Below are 22343 nucleotides of genomic sequence, written 5' to 3' on the forward strand. Positions count from 1 at the left end.
GGCCTTAGTCACGGTGCTTTGGCCGGGCAGGGGGCACAGGCTTGCGAAAGTATGCACCGGGTTGGGAGGCGCACACTTCTCTCGGCGTCAGCTTCACCGGGAGAACGGCGGTTCTCAAAGGAGGTGAAGTCCACTGGTCCTGGGACTTCGTTCAGGGGCAAGCTCAGCACAAGCCCTTGGAGACCTTAAACAGCACAAGTTATTATTATTATTATTATTAGGTAGGTTTTATAAAGCGCGTAGTCACCCGTAAGTATCCCAGCGCTAAGATCCGGATAGACCAGAGGAAGCAGGCACAAGCGGGAAAAGATGGAGAGAAAATCAGGGAAACAGGTGAGTTTTTAGCTGCTTCCTGAATCTGAGATAATCTGGTTCTGTCCTAAGGTCACGGGGGAGGGAGTTCCAGAGGCATGCTGTGTTGACAGAGAAGCGCCGTCCACCAGTACGGACCCTCTTCACTCTAGGGATAGTGATGAGGTGTTCATGGTCGGACCGAAGGGATCTCGAAGCTTTATAAGGCCTGATGAATGTCTTTAGGATAGGGGGGCCTTTGTCCTGTAAGAGTTTGTGTGCCAGGCAGAGAGCTTTAAACTTAATACGCTCTCTCACTGGGAGCCAGTGGAGAAGTTTCAGGGCTGGTTTGGCCGAGGATCTAGCCGGGGTATTGGTGAGGATGCGGGCTGCCGCGTTCTGGATCATCTGTAGTTTATTAAGGGTAACCTCGGGAGCGCCAAGAAAGATGGTATTGCTGTAATCCAGCCTAGATAAAATGAGGCCTTGGATTAACAGTTTCTGGGAGACAGGGGGAAGTAAGGGCAAAATCTTCCTGGTGGATTTAAGGAGCCCGAAACATGTCCCAGCGTTTTTTTTGGCTTGAGTCTTAAAAGACAAGTTGAAGCAAAGTTTATCAGCAATCTTTCTCCTCTCCTTCAGCAGCAAGGCAACCACTGCAGGCCAATCCCCAGGTTAGGGACAGTACTCCTCCTACAGCTTTCCCGGTTCCTTCTCCTCAGACAGAGGTTCGTCTTGTATCAGGATCTGATTTCTTAGGAGCAGGGCTCCTTCATTTATATCACATTTCTTTTGTTCTCCCAGGCCAGGGGGGCCCTTGCCTAGTTCAGTCCAGTTCTGGAGCACTTTGTTTACGCGATGCAGGCTTCTTCATTCAGGGTGCAGAGCAGAGTCATCAGACACTCCACAGGGGGCGGAGCCGGCATTGTGGTGGCAGAGCACAGTCCTATTCAGAGCCCAGGTGCGCTCCTCCCACCCATCTACCTGCCAATCGTCCTATTCTCCACCAGGCTACCTAGCCCTGCCCATCTGGGTTTCCCCAGCCCTGTCACTCACGCAAGCCAGACAGCAGATACACATCGCGCAGAGGCGGGCTGAAATGGTTAGGCAAGCAAAGGCCAGCTTTCTGGCTTACAATGTTTTTCATCTAACAAGTGGTGGTTTGCATCCTGGGACTGATATGTAAATATCAGCAATCTTACGTACAGCTTTCTAAAAGCGGCATTTGCAAACGCGGAATATTAAAATAAACCTTACTAAAAGGTGTACCTTATTATTCTGAGTTCAGGCATACTAAACTCGATCTTCTACCATGTTCCCTGGGCCTGTTAACATCATAGGATGTAACAACCTTAACAGCCCATTCTGGCCTATGAGAACAGGGTAGCCTTACAATAGTGAAAAACGAAAATGGCTGTAATTCACTATTAGGACATGCCACACACATCAGGGCTTGTCCTACCTTATGCTTACAATGCACCCTGCTCTGGGGCCTACCATAGGGCTGACTAATATGAAGCTACGGGAAGGTTTTAGGGACTGGCAAGTGTGGGCACTTGCCCAGTCAGCATGTCAGTACCAGACTGCACGCAGGTTCTGCAATGGCAGACCTTAGATACATTTTACCAGGCCGTTTCTGTGGGTGGCACAACCAGTGCTGCGAGCCCACCAGCGGTATTTGTATTTACATGCACTGGCACTCCTGGTGCACTTGACTGGGGTCTGATAGTAAACATAATAAGCCAATCATGGAATCCAACCAACATATACATTTTACATAGGGAGCACTTGCACTGTGGCACTGGTTGGCAGTGGCACAGTGCTCTGAGCGGCCAACACCATAAAAACACATGAGGCACAGCGACCAAAAGTGGAAGGGAGACTCACGCCAAGGTGCCAGGTCTAACAATGACGGTATGCGACGGAAAGAGGAGATGGTGCTTTTTGCAACCCTCATGTCATGCATATGTTCTTCGAGGCCTTCAGGGTACCGGAACTGCTGAAGGGAAAAGGGAGTAGGGGTCTGCAGTGGGAGGAGGCTCATTGTCGGGAAGGCGGTGTGCAGGTTTTGCTGTATAAGCCCAAGACCAACCAAAGGAAGGAAGGCAGTGTTGTTTTCCTGACAAGTTACCCAGTAAGAAGCACCTGCCCTGTGCTTTAGGCCACGGCCATACAGCTCCAGGGGGCCATAATAGGCAAGGTGTTTAAACATGAGGATGGTAAGCCTGTGACTTCCTTTCAGCTGCTAGCAGTCTTGCGCGCGAGCTTGAGGGTAAGAGGCGTGGACCAGTCCAGGTTTGGGACACGCTCGTTTAGGATAGGGGCAGAGACGGGGTTGGAACCAAAGACATATTATGGAGCTGGGCAGAGGTCATCAAGATGCTTTCGCAGATATGTCAAGGGGGAGGGTAATGGGGGAGAATAGGTTGCAGTTTGTCATCTTTGTTTCTGTTACAGGTTCTGTCCCAGGACCACAGGAGGCAGGGATAAACATCTGGATAGTTGGGCACTCCTTTGTGAAGTGAGCGGAGCGCCAAGCCAGAGACAGCTCCATGGCAGGAGTTTGAGTTTTGATAAATCACTGTATGCTATTACTTGGGTAGAGAAGGGGGGAATGAGGTGGAAGGAACTCATCTCCTGTTTAAATAGGCTGTTGGTGGGCGGTAAATGTCCGGACGTGTTGATTATTCATTTGGGGGAAAACTACCTGGTTGTACAGAAGGGTTTGGCACTCATTAAAGCCATGAAGGGGGACCTGAGAGACATACGTAGGTCATGGGCCGGATGCCACACGTTGAGGACTGAATTCATCTCTAGGAGATCTTAGCACGTGGAAAACAGGCCCACGGCTTAGATAAGGCGGGGAGGAAGTTAAAGAGATGTGGATATTCTGCAGGAACACAGGGATTGACATGATAGAGCATTCGGATCTCCGATATGAGCATGTGGAATTTTTAGAGATGACGTGGTGCATGTCTCATTGATATGCATGGAATTATATCTACTGCAGGTGAAGATGGCTCTTGCCAAAGTGCTAGGCACATCGTGAAAGGAGACATTTCCAGTTATATTCTAGGGGAATTAGGGGAGGGGGTGGGAGGCAGAGAAAGGTGAGGGGGGAGGGAGAGGAGCAGGGTTATTGGGTAGCTCCCTCCCCCTTCCCCTTCCTCTGGGTGATGGTGGGCTGAGAAGTTGCCATGATTTACCACAGTTTATTTTTTGACAGAGGCAGTTCACGCCTGGACAACATAGGAAATTCAAGGTTAGGTAGGAAGTTCAATGGGGTTCAAAGGGTAATTGAGGTAGAAAAACGAAAGGGATTTTAGAGGTCCCAGTTACAGGTAATCAGCTCTGATGCAAGTATTTTATTGAGAAATCAAGATTGTTAGGGAGGGGTATGTTATGGGTGGGGGTAGCTTACCATAGGTAATTAAAGATGTATAGTGAGATCATGGTTCAGTAAGGCAAAGGCCCAGGTTATGTCGTAATGTGCACCTATTTCAATAAAGCGACCTTTTTCACACACAAACCCGGTGTCTATGGTCTGTGCTGCTCCCCTCTTCCCCAATGCCCCTCATAACTAGGCCACTTAACGCCCAATGATCAATATGTTTTCACTCCCGCAGTGATTGATACATTATGTCTTCAATAACAGCCCAAATAAACATTGTACTGGTCTAGCAAATAGAAGACACCACTGTAATTTGCCGCGCGTGCGGCGTGCTTTATCGCATGTAGGGTGACCAACCGTCCGTAAATTTCACGGACAGTCCGTAATTTCGGCCGTCTGTCCGTTGTCTGTGAAGGATTCTTTAACGGACGCCATTTGTCCGTAATTTTAACCGGCACCGGTCGCACCACCCAAAAGCCGGCACAGCTTCCACCCACCTCCCTGCTTGACTCCGATGCTGTTGAGGTCGTGTGTAACAGACGCCGATGCAGTACCAAAGCTCAGACCCCCAGCAGCATTGGAGAGGCACAGCGGGATGGCAACCCTCACACCTTCAGCCCTTGATGAGCTGTTAAGAGGTGCTTGAAGGTGACTGAGAGGGAGGGGCTGCAGCTTCAGGAGCAGGGGCATCTATTCAGATGCAAACAGCCCTGAATGCGTCATGTCTCTGCAATTTAGAGGGGCCTCACACATTCCCTTCCTGCCCAGGGCCCCAAACATCATAGAACCGGCCCTGATTACACCGAGGCAGCACGTGGTTCTCTTCACAGAGCTTAATTACTGTCACCAAATTGTAAGCAAACCTCTGTTCTGCAAACATACAGGCTATAATGTAATAAAATAAAGAAATGGCACAATCGCACCCACACTGATTAACAAAGTATGCAGGACAATCAGTTAAATCAGTTCTCTTGGAGTATCTCCTTTAAGTACTGTACATCACAGTGGGGGATGGCAAAACTAACATTTTGGAAAGAGAGCCTGTCCTCTCGTTGTCTTGTCCAGGAGGAGGTGAGGAGCCCTACCCCACCCTGGAGGGGCCAAGATACTTGAATACTGCATGCCCACCCCTGTGCCCACCCTGGTGGATCCTGTTCCCCCTCTTGTGATGGCTCCTGCTCCCCCCCCCCCCAGTGATGGCTCCTCCCCCCCTTACCCCCCTGCCTGTGATGGCTCCTGTCCCCACCGTTGTGGATCCTGTCTCCCTCCTGGGTGGCTTCTGCCCCAGTCCTGGAATGGCTCCTGCAGCGAGGGTGAAGTTCTTGATGGGCCTCTTCTCATAAAGGCTCAGCTCACAATTAATATGAAAAGGTGGGCGAGTGAGAAAGTGGAGGGATGGGTGGATGGCTGGATGAATTAGTGAAAGGGTGAAGGGACGAATGAAAGATTGAATAGATGGAGAATGAGAGAGGATGGATGGATGGATTGATGAGTGAGTGGAAGGATGGATGAGAGAAAAGGTAAATAGCTGGATGTATGGGTGGAAGGGTAGCTGGATGGGTAAAAGGGTGGATGGATGAGTGAAAGGATGGATGAGTGAAAGGATGGATGAGTGAAAAGGTGGGTGATGAGTGTGGGTGGGTGGGTGGATGGATGAATGAATGAAATGATGGATGGATTGATGAATTGATAAGTGCAAGGGTGAATGGATGGACGGATGAGTGAAAGGGTGGATGTAAGGATGGATGAGTGAGTAAAAGGGTGGGTAGATGGACAAAAGGATGTATAGATGAGTGAAGGAGTGAAAGGATAGATGGATGAGAGAAAGGATGGATGAGTGATAGGGTCAATGGATGGATTCATAAGTGGATGAGTAGATGGATGGGTGGGTGGATGGATGGAAGGAAGGATGGCTAAGTGAAAGGGTCGATGGAGAGAGAAAGGGAGGATGGATGGATGACTGAAAGGGTGGATGGGTGGAAGGATGAGTGACTGGGTGGATAGATGAGTAAGTGAAAGGATGGCTGGATGGGTGAAAGGGTAAATGGCTGGATGGATGAGTGAATGGATGGATGGGTAGAAGAGTGGATGGATGAGTGTACAGATGGATAGGGTAAAAGGGTGGATGGATGATGGATGGATGAGTGAAAGGATGGATGAAGGGATGGATGAGTGAATTGATAGATAGGATACATGATGGCTAGGTTTGCAAATGGTTGAATATGTGGGCTTACTTATATACTATTGCACGACCTCCTCTGATGTGTCTGTAAAACGTATCTATTGTCCTGAAGTTTTGTCCTGAATTTTGACCTCCTGTCCTGAATTTGTGTCCTGAATTTTGACCCTTTGTCCTGAATTTTTACACTCACTGTCCTGAATTTGCACCAATGCCAGTTGGTCACCCTAATCGCATGTCCAGCAGCAGTGGGCAAAGGGGGCCCCAGAGTTAACTGAATCGTCGCTCTCTGCAAGGGCATAGAAAACACTAGTAGATTTCAACTGTACTGCCTGAAATTAAAGCACGCTCACTGGGATACTCCCACAGTAGAGTCTGCACTCTGTCCTCTGTGAGCAATGCACTACCACTCCCTAACAGCCGGGACAGCTCTCCTTCTCACTACAGACCCCGCCCCTCCAGTGCATCCAGATTGGAGGGCACCCCAAGTTGCCGAAGTTATCCTTTCCTGAAGTCTGCTTTATTAAAGTATTTCACCCTAAAATGCAGCCTCTTCTAGAGCTATGAGATGTTCAATCTCAGTCACCGCTCTAGCAGGCCGCCCCCTGAATGCTTTTCCGGTAGGCCCTGCCCCTTGGGTGCTCAGATGTCTGGAAGCCCCGCCCTCACCGGCGCTCCCAGGCTTCCTAGCCCCGCCCTCTCTGGAGCTTCATGCAACTGACGTCACCAGCGTCTCTCTGGACTCTGGTGGGAGCCGGACGGAAGGGACCTGAGACCGGCCGCGGCTGCACGGACGGGAAGTAGCAGGGGACACAGCCACACGGACGCCCCCACCCTCACTACAGTAAGGAGCCGCTGTCAGATGAGTTCGGGCAGAGAGTTCACTAAAGTGACGTACCGGGACAGGGTTTTTAAACTGGAGTACTAGGAAGAGGGAGGCGAGTGTGTGTACAGCGCTACAGGGAGCAACATATACTCGGAGAGTATACACAGGGGCAGCGGGCACTGAAGAGCTAGGACAGCGGGCACTGTCCCATGGGGTGAGGGACGGTCATCGGTACGGGACAGTGACGAACAGGCTACCACCACCATACAGGGGTCAGTGACGTGTTTGCCCCAGTGGACAATGTGTTACTGGGCCTGTGCCCACAGAAGGTAGTTATTTGGTTCACTGAACAGTAGGCTCTATGGACAAAGTGCACTACCGGTGAATACAAGAGACAGAGTGTAGAGTGCAAAGAAGCGGTGGGGGCTTCTAGGACAGGTGCATTTAATATAGGGAACCATGCTAGAGGGGCAGGCAGCACAGACGGAAAGATGTCGTATTTGGAATGGATTAATGGGGCAGTAGGCACCGCAGGCGAAGAGCAGATGTACATCAATAGCAAAGGGGAGCAGGGGATGTGCTGGGCAACAGGTGCGGTGAAGTAGATGCAAGAAGAGTAGTTGCAGAGTAGATGGTGCTCAGTCGATGAGAGCAAAGGCTGCAGTTGCAGCGGTCTGTGTCTAAGCTGTCACAAGGGTGTTTGCCCCACTTCCTTGTGGCGCTACTTTTAGCTCCGACCAGGGCTTTCACTTATTTTATTTATTTACGTATACGTTTTTATATAGCTCGTACTTTACCCGAAGCTGTCAGATTGCTTTACAATAGAACCAGTTACCTTACATAACGACTTCAGAGTATATGTACATATACGAAACAGATAAATGCGTCTAAACACAAAACGAAAACGTTATAATGGGGTGTGTCTAACTTTGGCTCAGAAACGTTATATTTTCAATATTAGGTTGCGTCTTGTACAGGAGGGAAGCTAACAAGGTCAGGCCCACACGGTGCCTGAAATGGAAAAATATAAGTGCAGGTACTCTGTACCAGAGTACCTGCTTGTTTCAGAAAAGTGCCAGCACTCTCCAGTTAAAAGTATTACATCTATCTTGAGAAGTTCAGGTACTCACCCTCTCAAAATAAAAAAAGTGACTCCCTACCGGACAGTACTAGCCCATTTAGAGCACTGGGCCCACTCTTTCCTCGAGAGGGTGCTGCTGTGTGGGCATCAAATTGTGCTCTGTGACTCTGGTCCTAGCAGTAAGCATTGCACTTATAGTGCATTGATCAGTGAAAGGATTCTGTCCTGCAGAAGATACAACATTCTGCTCTACAGGGTGACCAGGGAAAGAGGCACTACTGTACTGCGCTCTTCACTTGATGTCCCAATATTTGCACTGAATCTCCCAGTGCCCTCCCCAACCCAGCCTTGTAAATCCCCCTTTCCTTAGGAACTTGCCGTACTTGGGTATCTCTTTAGTCCACTATATTCCTTGCAGTTACGTATGTTTTAGGTTCTCTTGTAATTTCACCTGTTACTATGAACCTCCCCCTCCATGTGGTCGATGTACAGTCATTTATTTCCAAGTTCCTTATTGAATATTTTACCAGGGATATATGACTCCTAAAGATGTCCCTTCCGAGGCTCCTGTTATCTGTTGGCTGACAAAAGCCGATCTCTCAGTTCATCCATTCCTTAAACTTCTCAGGAAGCATGGGTATTTTTTGGGGGGGGGCGGGGGGGGTCGGGTGAGAGTCCCTTTCCTTGTGGTTATTTATTGTTGAAACTATGTAAAGGATATGTGTTCAAGGATTTGTATACGTTGGACAGTATGTACAGAATATGTGTGCTTTAATGCCCAAAGCTCGTCTCTGGAAATATTCTCATGTGCTCTCTACTGGGCACTCACAAAGTTGGGTATTGTTATCACCACTGCCAGTTGCCAGACAAGTCATTTCTTTGGTTACTCAAGTTTCTAGGTTGAAATGTGTCATCAAAGACGTTTCATGTTGTGTCTAGTAATGGGGCCTTGGTATTGATCAATACGCGCACTGATCAGAGTTATTCTGTTGGGTAATTCTGATTAAGATCAATACTACGTGGTGTCATAGAGTATCTTCTTGAAGACAACACCGAGCATCCCCTCTAACAAGAAGTGATAAAAACAGATTTTAAAATGTGACATCATAAAACGTGAAACCAGCAGCCATGATGTAATGGTGGCAAACCTTTCAGAGGTTCACATGATTGCATTGCAGATTCCGGATTCTTAATGCAAGTACAGGGCAGTGCAGATTCATCTTTAGCTCTGGAGAGCCTCGTTTTAAATTTCTAACTCAAGCTAAGTTTTCAGCTACTTAACATGAACAGTTTGGCATTATGCATTTTATTTTTAATGCTGTTAAATGTGGGGAAAGCCAAGTTGCTCAAATGTAGCAGGTGTCATTGTGGCGAAGTGTTGCAACATGAATGTTAAGCAGACCATATAATTTTCAGTGCTTTCTGATGATCGTAACCGAGTACAAAGGTGACGCTTTAGTTACGGACGCTTCTTCGCTTAGGTAACTTTATGAGGGTGCAGGATGAGTGCTTTTATTGTGGCGCCCATGAGGGACAGATTGCAGACATGGCATAAGTTGGAGCTCATTGATCAGAATACATCTCAGCGTATTACAGATCTATATTAAAAAATAATTGTATTGATAATTAGGACATGGCATGTAGCGCACATCCTGTTTTTTTACTTTTTTACACTTGGAATATCTATAGAACTTGAACATTAATGTTACTTAATTCTTGTGGTTACAGAAATGTATTATTTTGCCACCATATTCAAGACCGTGGCATGACATTGCTAACAGTGAAGTTAGCCCCTACGAAGCATAATGTTTTGAAAACCACCTACCTTTACCGCGTTAATGTTTCATTTGAGGGGTGGGGGGCTTGACAAATCTACATAACCTTTGGTCTGTTGGGTTCCATGTCACCTTCATCTTATCACAGCCACACTGAGCATCATCATTCTTTGTTTTTGTAGTGGAATTCCCCATTCCCTGCTTGCAGAATTGATATACTGTACAGTGGAATAGAAGCTAATAAGGATTGACTGTGAGGGGTAAGCTAAACCGAACAAATATGTCTTTCGTGGAGCCTTGAAGTGGGTGAGACTTGGAGTGCAGTTAACATGAGGTAGGATCAAGTTCCATAGTACCACTTGCATAGTTGAAAAAGCATGACTACCACATGCAGAGTCTAAGACCCTTGCATAAGTTGGAGGCATAATTCTGTACTCGTCTAAAGATGTAGTTATGGGGTTGCTAGCATGCCATTTGAGGCTGAAAATACAAAATGCTCCAACTATGCAAAGCTTTTGTGGGTCGCTATTTGCAACTTGAATGTAACACAGAATGGCACCAATAATTGTTCCAGGAACCCCAAATAAGGGGTATATGCATGAAGTGAGCGGGACCAAACAGCATTCAGTCAGTCAATGTTCCGCATTGCTTGGAGCTTCTTTGGCAAGCACTAGAGTACAGTAAACTTTCAAGACATTCATACACACAGGTTCTGGTGAAAGTCCTGACAAATGATTACGGGTAAGAGTTGACAGAATTTAACACAAGCTTTTGAGAGTTCTGTTAGAGTAAATCCCATTCCTGGGGCCTCCACATACATGGTTATACATGTAATAATCCCATTTGAAGAGGATGCCAATGATAAATCTGTATTTTTTGTAAATCCATATTTGTAAAGCGCGAACTACTCGCCTTTACGGGTCTCAAGGCACTGGGGGCTGTCGTGGAAATTAAGTGAGCTATTGCCCAGAGTCACTTGGTGCTGAGCTGCTGCCGGGGATCGAACCGTGAACCCTGTGCTCCAAAGTCAGCTGCCCTGACCGCTGCACCACACCTCTCCACAATGATGCACTCCTGTGTCATGGGAACTGGCTGCATACCATTAATAAATAACTGTTTCAGGATGTTTGGATCTTGAATGATTAGAGTTGCCCACTTTCTTAAAGATTTCCACTGGAGAGCTTTTTCAGTTGTAACTTGTCAGGGAGACACATTTCATATATATGAAAAACATATTTCTGTGCATCTTTTGGTTGAGTCTTCTCAGGCAATGATATCAATTCTCCATCTTATGCCGCACTCGTTCCATGTGACTTTGTGATCATCTTTTTTGCGGAACCTGTTCAGTGCCCAAGTCGACTCAGTCACCATGCATGAAAGTCGCTTTCAAGTGACATAATTATCACTCATAAGTGAGAGATGAGGGTTTTGCATGGAAACTTTGATATTACTCATTCACGTGTTTAATACTTCACTGAGGTCTCACTTGTAACTTCATGCATAACACATTGACATTGGTTGACCTTAAGTAAGCTGGAGTCTACTCAAAGAAGTCACACACAGGAGACTGGGTTTGATGACATCGAATAGTGTCTGGAAAGTAGCCACTACTTCTTAGAGCTTCAGTTTCCGACTCCAGGATCCTCCCGAAGCACTGCATATGCCCATGCCCTGCAGGTGATCCTATGTGCACTGTGCTGTGCAAAACGCCGTACTACCCAATCCTTGCTGGTATATTCTTTGGTGACAGTGGGTATTAAACGCTGCTCCATGCAGACTTTCACCTTACAGTTGAAAGAAACCCTGACACTTTGTTGCAGGATGAGTAATGCGTGTTTTTCCAAAGTAAATACATAGAGTAAATAAACTGATTTAGGATGGATCGTTTTGTATATTCCTGTATCTAGGTTACAAACCTTTTACATCTATGTTTTTGGCATCGGCTGAACGCACGCATGCGACCAGGTTTGCTATCCTTGTGGTAGATTTTTTTTGTATATTTTTGTTTGCTTAGTTATCTCCACAAACAAAACAACTTTTTTCCTGTCGCGAGCTGTACATCCCTGAGCATCATTAAAAGAAAAAAAGGAAGCGAGCGTGTTAACGAGGATTCAAAATAAGAAATGCTGACCTCATGTATAATCATTCTTACTCGTAATAGACCGGATAGGAGCCAGGAAAAGTTTGGATGCTTGCCACGTCACCCCTCCCTCCTCTGAGAGGCCCATCGTTGCCCCCTTTTCCTGCTTGCGATACCATTTCCATAAAGCCAGGACGTACATCGTTAGATTAATCATAGGCAAATTAAATATGAATTTAGATTGAAGGTAAGAGGACAGCTCCGCTCCTAATACCAGCGGCACACTTAAGCCGCAAACTTACTGACAAAAAAAACTTAGACAAAGCAATGTGAACACTGGCGGAGGGAGAGTCCACATTGAACTGCTCATGCCTTGCTGCAGACACATTATCATTGTAGCAGGGCAGTGGTTTTTGCTTTCTATTGCGGGATTTTCTAATGCAGCTTTTTGTTCTTTCTTTTTAAAAACACTTTCAGAAAATATAAAATGATACATTTTACCAAAAAGCCATTCCTGGCCCTTGAAACATATTATTTGGCACACATTAAAGAAACAAAGCCAGTAAATACTGATGATAGATGTTAATTCCCACGTTGCGGCAATACTCACAGCTGTTTTTTAGGTCCGATGTTAGCCAAGACCTTTTGATTTTTAAAAAATGATATGCATCATATACTTAGAGGGGCTACAGGTCTGTCGTTAGCCAAGACCTTTGGATTTTGCTAAGGTTTTATGTATAATGTACTTTGAGCGGATGTCAGCCAGCCCTCTTCATCCATCTGCTTTTTAATGTATCATTCATAATTTTTTTTACCCGCCTTTGCATACAGCATGGACAATGCATCAGACCACTCCAGCCATTGGCACACCTCTATGCCCTTCACAAAGAGCATGTCCATACTCAAAGTAGTTCTCTCAAGTGTCAGGGACATCTTTGGTATTGTGTGCTTTTTGAGACCAGAAAAATTATTTTGCATTAAGAAGTCTTTTTTTTTATTTTAAGATTGATGAGGTGCTGGCATTTTCCTGAAGAATAAAGTTGTGCAAAACCATGACTAAACAAAGCAAGCATTGATAAAGCCAAAAGGCAGGTGCCTAGCAGCAGACCTTGTGTCTTTGCCAATGCTTCTTCTGTTGTGAGAGCAACATTCATAAGACCCATTTGGTTGTTTGGACACATAGGCTGTACTTTCCAATTCATTTTTGATTATGACTGAGTTTGACTTACTCTGGAAGTTCGGGAGTAGGTCACACAGCCAAGAGTAAGTCGGCTCAGAAAAATATTTCTCAATTGGTCCTATAGATTTGTTTTCTGTCAGTCCTGTAGACCGAATAGGACCTCATATCGAATAAATTCTTTGATGCAATAGCTATGTGTGTGTGTTTCTTTGAATGTATCTAAGTTTTTTATATACATATCCCAAACAACCCTACCTCAGTGATATTGAAAGCAAAGTACAAAAAAGGTGACTGGTTGTGGAATACAGTGGCTGCATGATGCGTAGATAAGTGCAGGGACTGTCTTCCTATATGCACATCGAAAATGCGTGATGGAGGCAGCTATTTTAGTTCATACCCATTAAGAATAACATGTTGCTACTTGTATTCCTCTCTGGCCCCAGGGCATTTCTCTTCGACTCCGTGGTAACGTTCGTTTTCACATCTCTGTGGTGCGTGCTAAGAAGCATATAGTTTAAATAGAGGTACTCTTTTGAGTAATTTCCTTGCACCAACGTGTGTGAAACTGAATACGGTCTGAGGACACAAACTGTTGCAGGGATTCTGCTCTGGAACAGAAGTATGATTGGGACCATTCTTCATCAGTAAGGACTGAGTCACCATACCACCTCCGTATCCATGATCCCGAGTCCTTCTAGCTATAGTGCCTTACTTGCCCTCCTAACCTTACCAGAGAAGCAAGTGAATTGGCACCCAGGAACACAGCACTCCCTACCCTATCTGGCATCGTAGTAACAGTACACACCCTTTCCCTCTCTCACTCATACTTGTCCACAATAAGATAAACAGGAGACACAAAGGAAGTTTAGAATATTTATTTAAACTATTGTTTGTGGCACAGTTAGAAAACAAATGCATACTAACAATACTTTTAGCATGGTTAATAAACAGTATACCATGAATATCCCAGTCATTATATAGGACAGACTAGCCTAAACCCCCCCCTTCCTGCTACTGAAGCTAAATGATTATATATAAATAAAAGATCTCTGGGATTAGTGGCAGGCCCCTTACCTTAGCATACACAGATGGACACACAGCAGACGCAGTGATCTTGTCTCAGAACTCTCGTTCCATGCATATGTTTTTTGCTCCTGTACTCATCTATATGACAAGACACAGCTGCATTTCTGTGTTATGTCTAGGTGCTATTGCCTGGTCATAAACAATAACAAGGGACATTGTTTAACCTTGTCTATGATGTTCAGACTAAATCCCAGGAAAAGAACATAATTCAAAAACATATGCAGTTTCCATGTGGAAGCACAATGTGGCACAAAAACCAGCGTGTTTATATAGTAATGTGTGCAAAAGAAAATGAGGCCTATAACATGCGCAGTTAGGCTAACATGGGGAAAACTAAAATCGTCAGTAGCAAGGTGTGATCTATGCTTAGGGACTTGGTTTCTACATTAAATGTATCAGGAAGCAATGGAAATACACAGGTTGCACAAGTATGTGAAGGTGTGCCAAAACTAAATTGGTGGTTAAAGAACATGGCAAAATGTTTAAAAAAGCAGTTAACTGTAGCTCTAGTGTCTCTGTTCTTGATACTGATGTACAGGGATGGTTTTTCGGTTAGTAACACAACCTGTACATTATAGCTTACAAAGCACATTCAACACAAAAATGTAAATATGCAATTTCTGCTCACATTATGTGTCTGCATACTGGTGTGAATGTTGCAACAAATAGTAGGACTCTTCATATACCAGCATACAAGAACCCAACTTATACACACACACCATCAACTGATGATAACTCTTACTCGGTGGGCTGGGTGCCCTACCTGGGTCCTTTTAATCACAAGTAGGTGGGTTCCCTGATAGAGAGGGGGCCGGTAAGCCATCTTGTAGGCTACAGGGTAAATGCTGAGACAAACTATGTACATTACACACCAGAAGTGTCTATTCTGTGGGGTATGGAACAACCAACATTGAGGTGAAACAGAGAAATTTTATGAAGTTCAGGGTCTAACTCTTCTGTATTACAAAAGTCCTCCAAACATCAGGCATACAACAAGTCGGAGGGTGAAAAATCTTTGCAGTGAGGTCCACCCTCTGAGCAGAACCAGTGCCTTTTCTCACATATGAGGTTGTTAGCCCTAGGAGGTGCCTATTCACTGCCACTGAAATGCATTGTGTCGGGATTCCTACCAATTCCTTTTTACCATCTGCACGGGTCAACCTCCAAAAATGCTCTCAAGGTCGGGATGGCCCTGGGGGGTCTACCCACTGATGGTTTGTTTATAGCCTTATGGTAGACTGCACAGACTCTATGCTTGTGCCCTCCCAAGGCAGATCTTATTTACCATGTCCCCATGCTTGAGTGCAACAGGACTCAAAGCCTGTAGGGTTACTCAGCTGCCAGAACACCTACAGGCTGCCTTTCTCTGAGACAACTAAGTGGAAACCGTCCAAGACACTCCTCTCATTTCACCCTCGTACACTCCCTTGTAGACAGATACCCAATCACTCACTCACCAGGCTCTGTCACTACTTCAGACTCAGCCCAGACATAACCAGTGACCTCATCCTTCCTTCTTGACAAACAAGCTGCACTGTATCCCTCAGCTGCCTAGCCTGCTTGCTGGAGCACCTATGTAATGTGCCTTCAGGTGCGATGCATTCTCAACTGCACACATCTAGACTTGAGACTTAGTCTTCTTGGACGCTTCGTACCTCCTGTCTCGTAACTTAGAGAAGCAGCCCTCACATAATGTACAGAAATTCGTGCAGAATTCTGAAACTGAGGGGAATGACAGATTGCAGTCCAAACATATATCTATACTTACCACCTATATACCTTTTGTTAGTTGTCCATTTGCTTTAACTACTACTGCCTTTTATGCAAAGCTTAAACATGTTTCAACAGCTGGTTGACAAAGGCTAGTGACACCCTTGTGCCTTTGAAATCCCACTCCCCGAACATACTCAAACCCTCCACATTTTGGTTCTCTGACACCCTTAAGTCAGAGAAATCAATTTGTAAAAAGTTAGAAAGGCAGTGGAGGTCCAATTATGATAAAGGGGCAAAAGCAATTTACCAAGCTGCTCTCAAAAATACCAAACAGCTATTTGGTCAGCCCAAAAAACCTTTATTACCTCGTCTATCTATGAGAATGCAAACAAACTGCGTGAGTTGTTTAAATTTGTCAACTCTTTTCTCTTCACCATGGCAACAAAAAATACCCTCTCTCCTACTAAGGAGCTATGTGAGGGCCTATCTGACGTCCTCTTCGGAAAAATCCAAGTGTCTATGATCAGTTCCCGGTGCCCTATAATCAAGGAGTAACATCTTGCTCCTAGTCCGGCCTGTTGCTGTCCAGTTTTGTCACCATTACCCAAGAGGAATCAGCAGTGGAACTTGTAAGTTGAAAGTCTGTTTCTCTTCTAGATCCCTGCCACCCCCCCCCCCCCCCCCCAACCCCCTCCACACAAAGCCATTGTGAATTTGGCTGCCCTTGTGGTTAACCCCTTCTTTTTTTTTTTTTTTTTTTTTTTTAAAAACCTTTATTTCTTCAAGAGTCTGGACACAGCTATTCAGCCGACAACCCGGAGGTTCGGCAGCTTCGATAGGAGAGTACAAAGAATCGTCCACAGTACATTGAAGGAGCAGTGAGAAGGTTCCATTTTTAATAATTACAAACACACAACAAACCCCAGCAAGGCAACAACACTGAATGCCCACGGTGGTAGCCCCTCAGGGGGAGCCGGACCCCAATCATCTAACAGTCACAGTACTATGATAAGAGGAAAAAGGGGGAAAAGCAGAGGCCCAAGAAGTCAATTCACCATCACATCTGCATACTGAGCTGGAAAGAAGGTCAAGAAGAAAGCTGTTCCTCGGGGGGATCCAGATCAGGGGCAAGACATATTCCCCCCCTGTATTGATTCCACCGCCCCCAGATGGCATGCCACTTCCGAGGGCGGCCTCTGGCGCAATATACTGTCTTCTCCCTGAGCATACTCCAGTCCATATTTTCTTTCCACGCAGTTAACGTGGGGGGCCCCCCGGAACCCCACAAGCGCGCGATGTCCCTCTTAGCAACCATGTTACCCAGGGTCACCCACTGGGTCTGTGCCTCATCATGGTCAGTGGGCCCCCAGACATTCAGGAGACAACACCGCGCTTCCGGCTGCATAGCAATGCCCGTCACCTCCCCCATCACCGCATGAACTCGCCTCCAAAATTCCGTGATGACACCACATTCCCAGATGATATGTAGGAAAGTACCCACCATACCGCATCCCCTCCTACATAGGCCTTCCTCAGAGAATCCCATATGAACCAGTCGCGGCCCCGTCACATACACTCGATGCAGGATCTTGAGCTGCACCAGCCTCAGACGCGACGGGATCGCAACCTCCTTAGGAGAGGAAAGAGCAGACTGCCAGTCCTCATCATCCAACTCGAGTCCGTCCCTAGTCCACTGGTCCCGCAGCCCCAGTAGCATATCAGCCCGAACATTTATCAGTTTCTTGTAGATGAGCGAGATCGTGCTCTCCGGCATATGGCCATCAAGGATCCGGTCCTCCAAAGGAGAGGACTCAGGCACCTTCTCACCCTCCACGAGGACTGACCGCAGGGCATGACGCACCTGAACATATCGGAAAAACTCAGACGCCCCCAACTCATACTCCTTCTGCAACTCTTCAAAGGACTTCACCCTACCCTTAATCAGCATATCTCCAACCCTGGAGATGCCGATCAAGTCCCATTTATCAAACCCTTTCGTATGCCAAAGCCTACCCAACCTTTCAGATTCAAACAACGGAGCAGCTAGGGTGAGCCTATCCTTCCAGCCCAGAGAGTCAGTCGCCATCTTCCATACACGCACCGCCACCCCAGTGGGCCCCGTGAGGGATGAGTCGAGGGACCGCGAGTACAACGCCCTAAGATAGTTCCCACCGCGCAACAACCATCTGTCCATGGCATAACCAGGGCTGAGGGCCGGGCCATAGAAACCGTGGTTAATCGCGGACAACTGGGTGGCCCAGTAATAGCGTCGGATGTCTGGAAGCGCGATACCCCCGTCATACCATGGAAGCGTCAATTTAGCAATCGCTATCCGCGGCCGCCCATCCCACAACAACGTCCGTTGGAGGCTTTCGACCTCCCGAAAGTACTTGGCCGGCACCCAATCTAGAGTATTTTGCAATGCGTAGAGGAACCGAGGAAGGGACATCATTTTGAACAAGGCAGCGCGCCCGACGAGGGAGAGCGGCAGCCTCCGCCAGCCCTCAACATCCCGCCGCAGGCGCGCCAGGGGGGGGAGCAGGTTTCTCTCATACCGCAAAGCGGGGTCCATGGAGATAAAGATCCCCAGATACACGAAGCCCTGCTGAGCAATCTGGATCGAACAAGTTCGCGGGACCGGCGGAACCTCACCACTCAGGACGTATAAATACGATTTACTCCAGTTGATGACGAGACCCGAATTCCTACCGAAGGATATAAGAACATCACAGACCACTATGAGTGAGTTCTTGGGCGAGGCAAGATACAACAAGATGTCATCAGCATATAGCGAAATGCGGTCCTCGTGTTCGGACGACCACCGAAGGCCACGTATATCCGGGTGCCAGCGTATCCACGCCGCCAGAGGTTCAAGAGCAAGGGCGAACAACAGAGGCGACAGGGGGCAGCCCTGCCGAGTCCCCCTCCCAAGCCGGAACGGAGTCGATGCCCGGCCATTTACCACCACACTCGCAAGGGGTCCCTCATACAGCAACCTCACCCAGCTCACAAAACCAGGGCCAAAGCCGAACTTGGCTAGCACAGCCCACAAATACTCCCATTCCACCGTATCGAAGGCCATCGTGGCATCAAGAGACGCCACAATAGCCGGTTCTCGCAGCGTGCCAGCCCTGGCGATCACCCCATGAAGGCGCCGAAGGTTCAACGCGGTGTTGCGATGCGGAATAAAACCAGATTGATCAGGGTGAATCAAGTCTCCAAGTACCCTGACCAATCTGCCCGCCAGGATTTTAGCCAGGATCTTCGGCTCGGCGTTGAGGAGTGATATGGGCCTATATGAGGCACACTTATCTCGGGGTTTACCATCTTTATGTATCACAACAATTGTCGCCAGCCTCTGGTCCAACGGGAGGGTCCCACTCCCCCGCGCCTCCACGAACATGGCGCGCAGGTGAGGGGCTACCCTATCCGGGAACAGTTTATACAGGTCAATCGGCAAGCCATTCGGGCCCGAGGCCTTGCCCGAGTTCAGCGCGCGAATAGCTCCCGCCACCTCATCGACCGTTAAGTCTCCATCAAGATCATCTCTATCTACATCAGAAAGACAGGGCAGAGCGATATCCCGCAAGAGGTCACGCGAGTCCTCGGGCGGCCTATCCGACACTGAGGCATAAACCTTATGGAAATAGTCCGAGAAACACTGGACAATCCCCTCAGGTTCCACAATCACCTCTCCCCCCTCTCCCGTCAGCTCCGGCACTACTCTATTAACCCGTTCTTTTTTATCCAGCCAAGCTAGGAGCTTCCCGGCCTTGTCACCAACATCATACAGGCGGCCCTGCTGTTCCCTACTGAGGGTCTTAGCGGCATTTGTCACAAGGTCCTTATACTCGGCTTGCTTCAAGCTCAGCTCATGCAGTGAGGCCGCTGTTACCTCCTCCTCTAGCGCTCCCTCCAAAGCCACGATCTCCTCCTCCACCTGCATAACCTCGCCATCTCTCCGCCGCTTGGCCGCCACTACAAGTGAGAGGGCCTCCCCTCGCAGCACGGTCTTAAATGCTTCCCAGAGCGACACTGCCGAGTCCACGGACCCCTGATTATCCTTGAAAAAATTATCAACTGTCTTCACCAGTGCCCTGCGCATCTTGGAATCTCGAAAGTACCAGGGGTTAATAGGAGCCACCCTTCCCCCTCCCTCTCGGCCGACATCCAGCCTGACCCACACTGGCGAATGGTCCGATATGCCACGCGCCATGTGCCTGGCCTCAGACACCAAAGGGGCGTGCACAGCCAAAGTGAGCAGATAGTCAATCCTAGAAAGGCTACCATGCGCCCCGGAGTGGAAGGTGTATTGACGCTGTGTGGGGTGTCGGAGCCTCCAGCAGTCTATCAGGCCGAGTGTGTCTAGGAAGTCTGGAAGCCACTTCTGAGCCCCCCCTGTGTCTCTGGGCGGGTACCTATCCAGCAGCCCAAAGCCGACAGCATTGAAGTCCCCCCCTACCACTAACATACCCCCCGGGAGATCCAGCAAGGCCCTACCCAGATCTACAAACGTGGAGGCCTGCAGGGCTGGAGGGACATAAACCGAAACTAAAACCAAAGTTCTACCTTCCCACCTCCCCGCCACCGCCACAAACCTCCCCCTATCGTCAACAACGGTGGAGTCCACCTCAAATGGTAGCGAGGCCCTGACAAGGATGCCCACACCCCTAGACCCGGAGGAAAATCCCGAATGAGCTATGAATTTATAACCCTTCCTATTAAGAGCATAGCACGTGTTACCTATAAGGTGTGTCGCCTGCAGTAGGGCAACATCTGGCATTGACCGTTTCAAGTGTTGCAAAACTATCCCGCGCTTAATGCGATCCCCCAAACCATTAACATTCCAGCTAATAACACTTAAACCTCTACCCCCCATCCCCAAACACAAAGAGGCCCCCCCCCCCCCCCCGAAGAGCCACCATGGGACAATACCGAAGATGATCACTACGCCTTGCAGAAACAGACCCCCCAACAACAACCCCAAAATCCCAACCATCCCCCCCACCCTGCACCCCTGCTGCAGCTTACAAAGCCCCCCCAACTTGCAGTGTGCCTGTCGCCCTACAAAACCCAAAATCTACAAAAAGCACCCTAAGGGAGGAAAGAGCTCCCCTCGTCCTCCCGCAACCCTCAGCATTTACTGCACTCTAATCAAGTCATCAAATAAAGTCAAATCGAGTCAGACCGGCTCCGAAAAATCAGCCTTGCCCATCCCGGCCACTGTCCCCATCCGCGGCAGTGTCCTCTCCCGTCCGCCGCCGGGGCAAAGCGTCCAGCCATTCATCGGCCATGACAGGAGACTCAAAGAAGAATGTCCGATCTTCGTACACCACACGTAGTCTGGCAGGGAAGAGCATGGCATACTTCAGATCCCTCTCCCGAAGTCGCCTCTTCACCCCCAGAAAGCCCTGTCTCTGCCTCTGCACCTGCTGGGTGAAGTCCGGATAGAAATTCACCGACGCGTTCTGGAAGGGGACCGGGCCCGTCACCCTCGATGCTTGCAGGATAGCGTCCCGATCTCGAAAATGAAAGAGCCGGGCGACAATCGGCCTCGGTGGGGCTCCCACCTTGGGCCTCCCACCCGGCACTCTATGGGCCCTTTCAACCGCAAAGAACTTCCCAAGACCCTTAGGCTGCAGATGGTTAAGCACCAAGTCCTCGACGAGCAGGTCAACCGAAGCCTCATCCGAGGACTCCGGGACCCCGATAACGCGCACGTTGTTGCACCTGGCCCGGCTCTCAAAGTCCTCCAGCCGGCGGGCGGCGATATCACTCTCGGTCCTCAGCTTACGAACCTCGGTCTGCAGTTCCGTGACATCATCAGCGAGGCCCGTGGTCTTGAGGTCCAGGGTTTTAACCCGTTCATTCGTTTTGCCCAAGTCCGCACGGATCAGGTTAACATCCACCAAGATGGCATCCACCTTATGCGCCAGGGCATCAAACTGTCTCCCAATCGAAGTCTGCATCCCTTCGAGCGCGCCCATGACATCCTGCAGCGAGAGCTCCGGGGCCAAGGGCGAGGCCTCCTTCTGGGTATCCGGCGACTGGCTCGACCCACTCGGTGATCCCTTCTGCAGAGCATAGCGGTCCATATTATTGACTTGAGTATAGGCTCCCCGCCTGGTAGACTTAGGCTTCAGCCGATCCACCTCTGCTTTGCCCGACATGGTTGGTACCAAGCAGGTCGGTTCAGATAAGACGGCCCTCTCTCAACGAGAGGAATCAGGAGTAATCAGTTCTGCAATGGGCCGCCAGAGTAGCATGTAGAGCGTCCAAAGGATAATAAAGCCACCAAGAGCTCTCCAGGGGCAGGGCAGACAAAGGGAGAGAAAGCGAAAGTGAAAGGACGGGGACCTCCATCCGACAGTTCACACCTCGCCTGGCCGTTGTTGTTCAACTAGAAGTCGGGTATCCTGCCAACTCTAGCCCCTGGCATCCCTCGGAGATAGGCCACAATCTTCCGCCATGCATAACTCCGGTTCCCGGTGGGCGATCCGACCGCGGGTAGCATCAATCGCCTCCCTGACAGGTCATCTACACGATGCCATGCATACAGACAGGATTAGAGACAGGATAGTCGACGGAGGGCGCGAGGGTCTCGGGAGCTCAGAGCTCACGCGGCCATCTTGGTCAAGCGCTAGGCTCCTCCGGTTAACCCCTTCTTGAACAGACTGCTAAATGAATCTCTGGACCTGGTGCCTTCCTGCTGGAAGCAAGCTTTGCTGCTCCCCCTGCTTA

At 48.4% G+C, this 22343-nt stretch overlaps 1 protein-coding gene across 9 annotated transcripts in view; it reads left to right on the forward strand.

Moving 5' to 3' along the window:
• Positions 1-6564: 6564 nt before the first annotated feature.
• MYO6 (myosin VI) overlaps positions 6565-22343 on the forward strand; it is an 856486-nt gene continuing 840707 nt past the window's right edge. For 8 of the 9 annotated variants that reach the window (XM_085610973.1, XM_085610975.1, XM_085610976.1 and 5 more), the window contains exon 1: positions 6565-6705. The gene's annotated coding sequence lies outside the window, so the exon portion shown is untranslated. Of the gene's footprint in view, positions 6706-9725; positions 9878-22343 lie in introns of those variants that run through there. The other variant, XM_085610974.1, reaches the window with a different exon arrangement.

Source organism: Triturus cristatus, chromosome 6, assembly GCF_964204655.1.
Source record: "Triturus cristatus chromosome 6, aTriCri1.1, whole genome shotgun sequence".
NCBI classification, from domain to species: domain Eukaryota; kingdom Metazoa; phylum Chordata; class Amphibia; order Caudata; family Salamandridae; genus Triturus; species Triturus cristatus.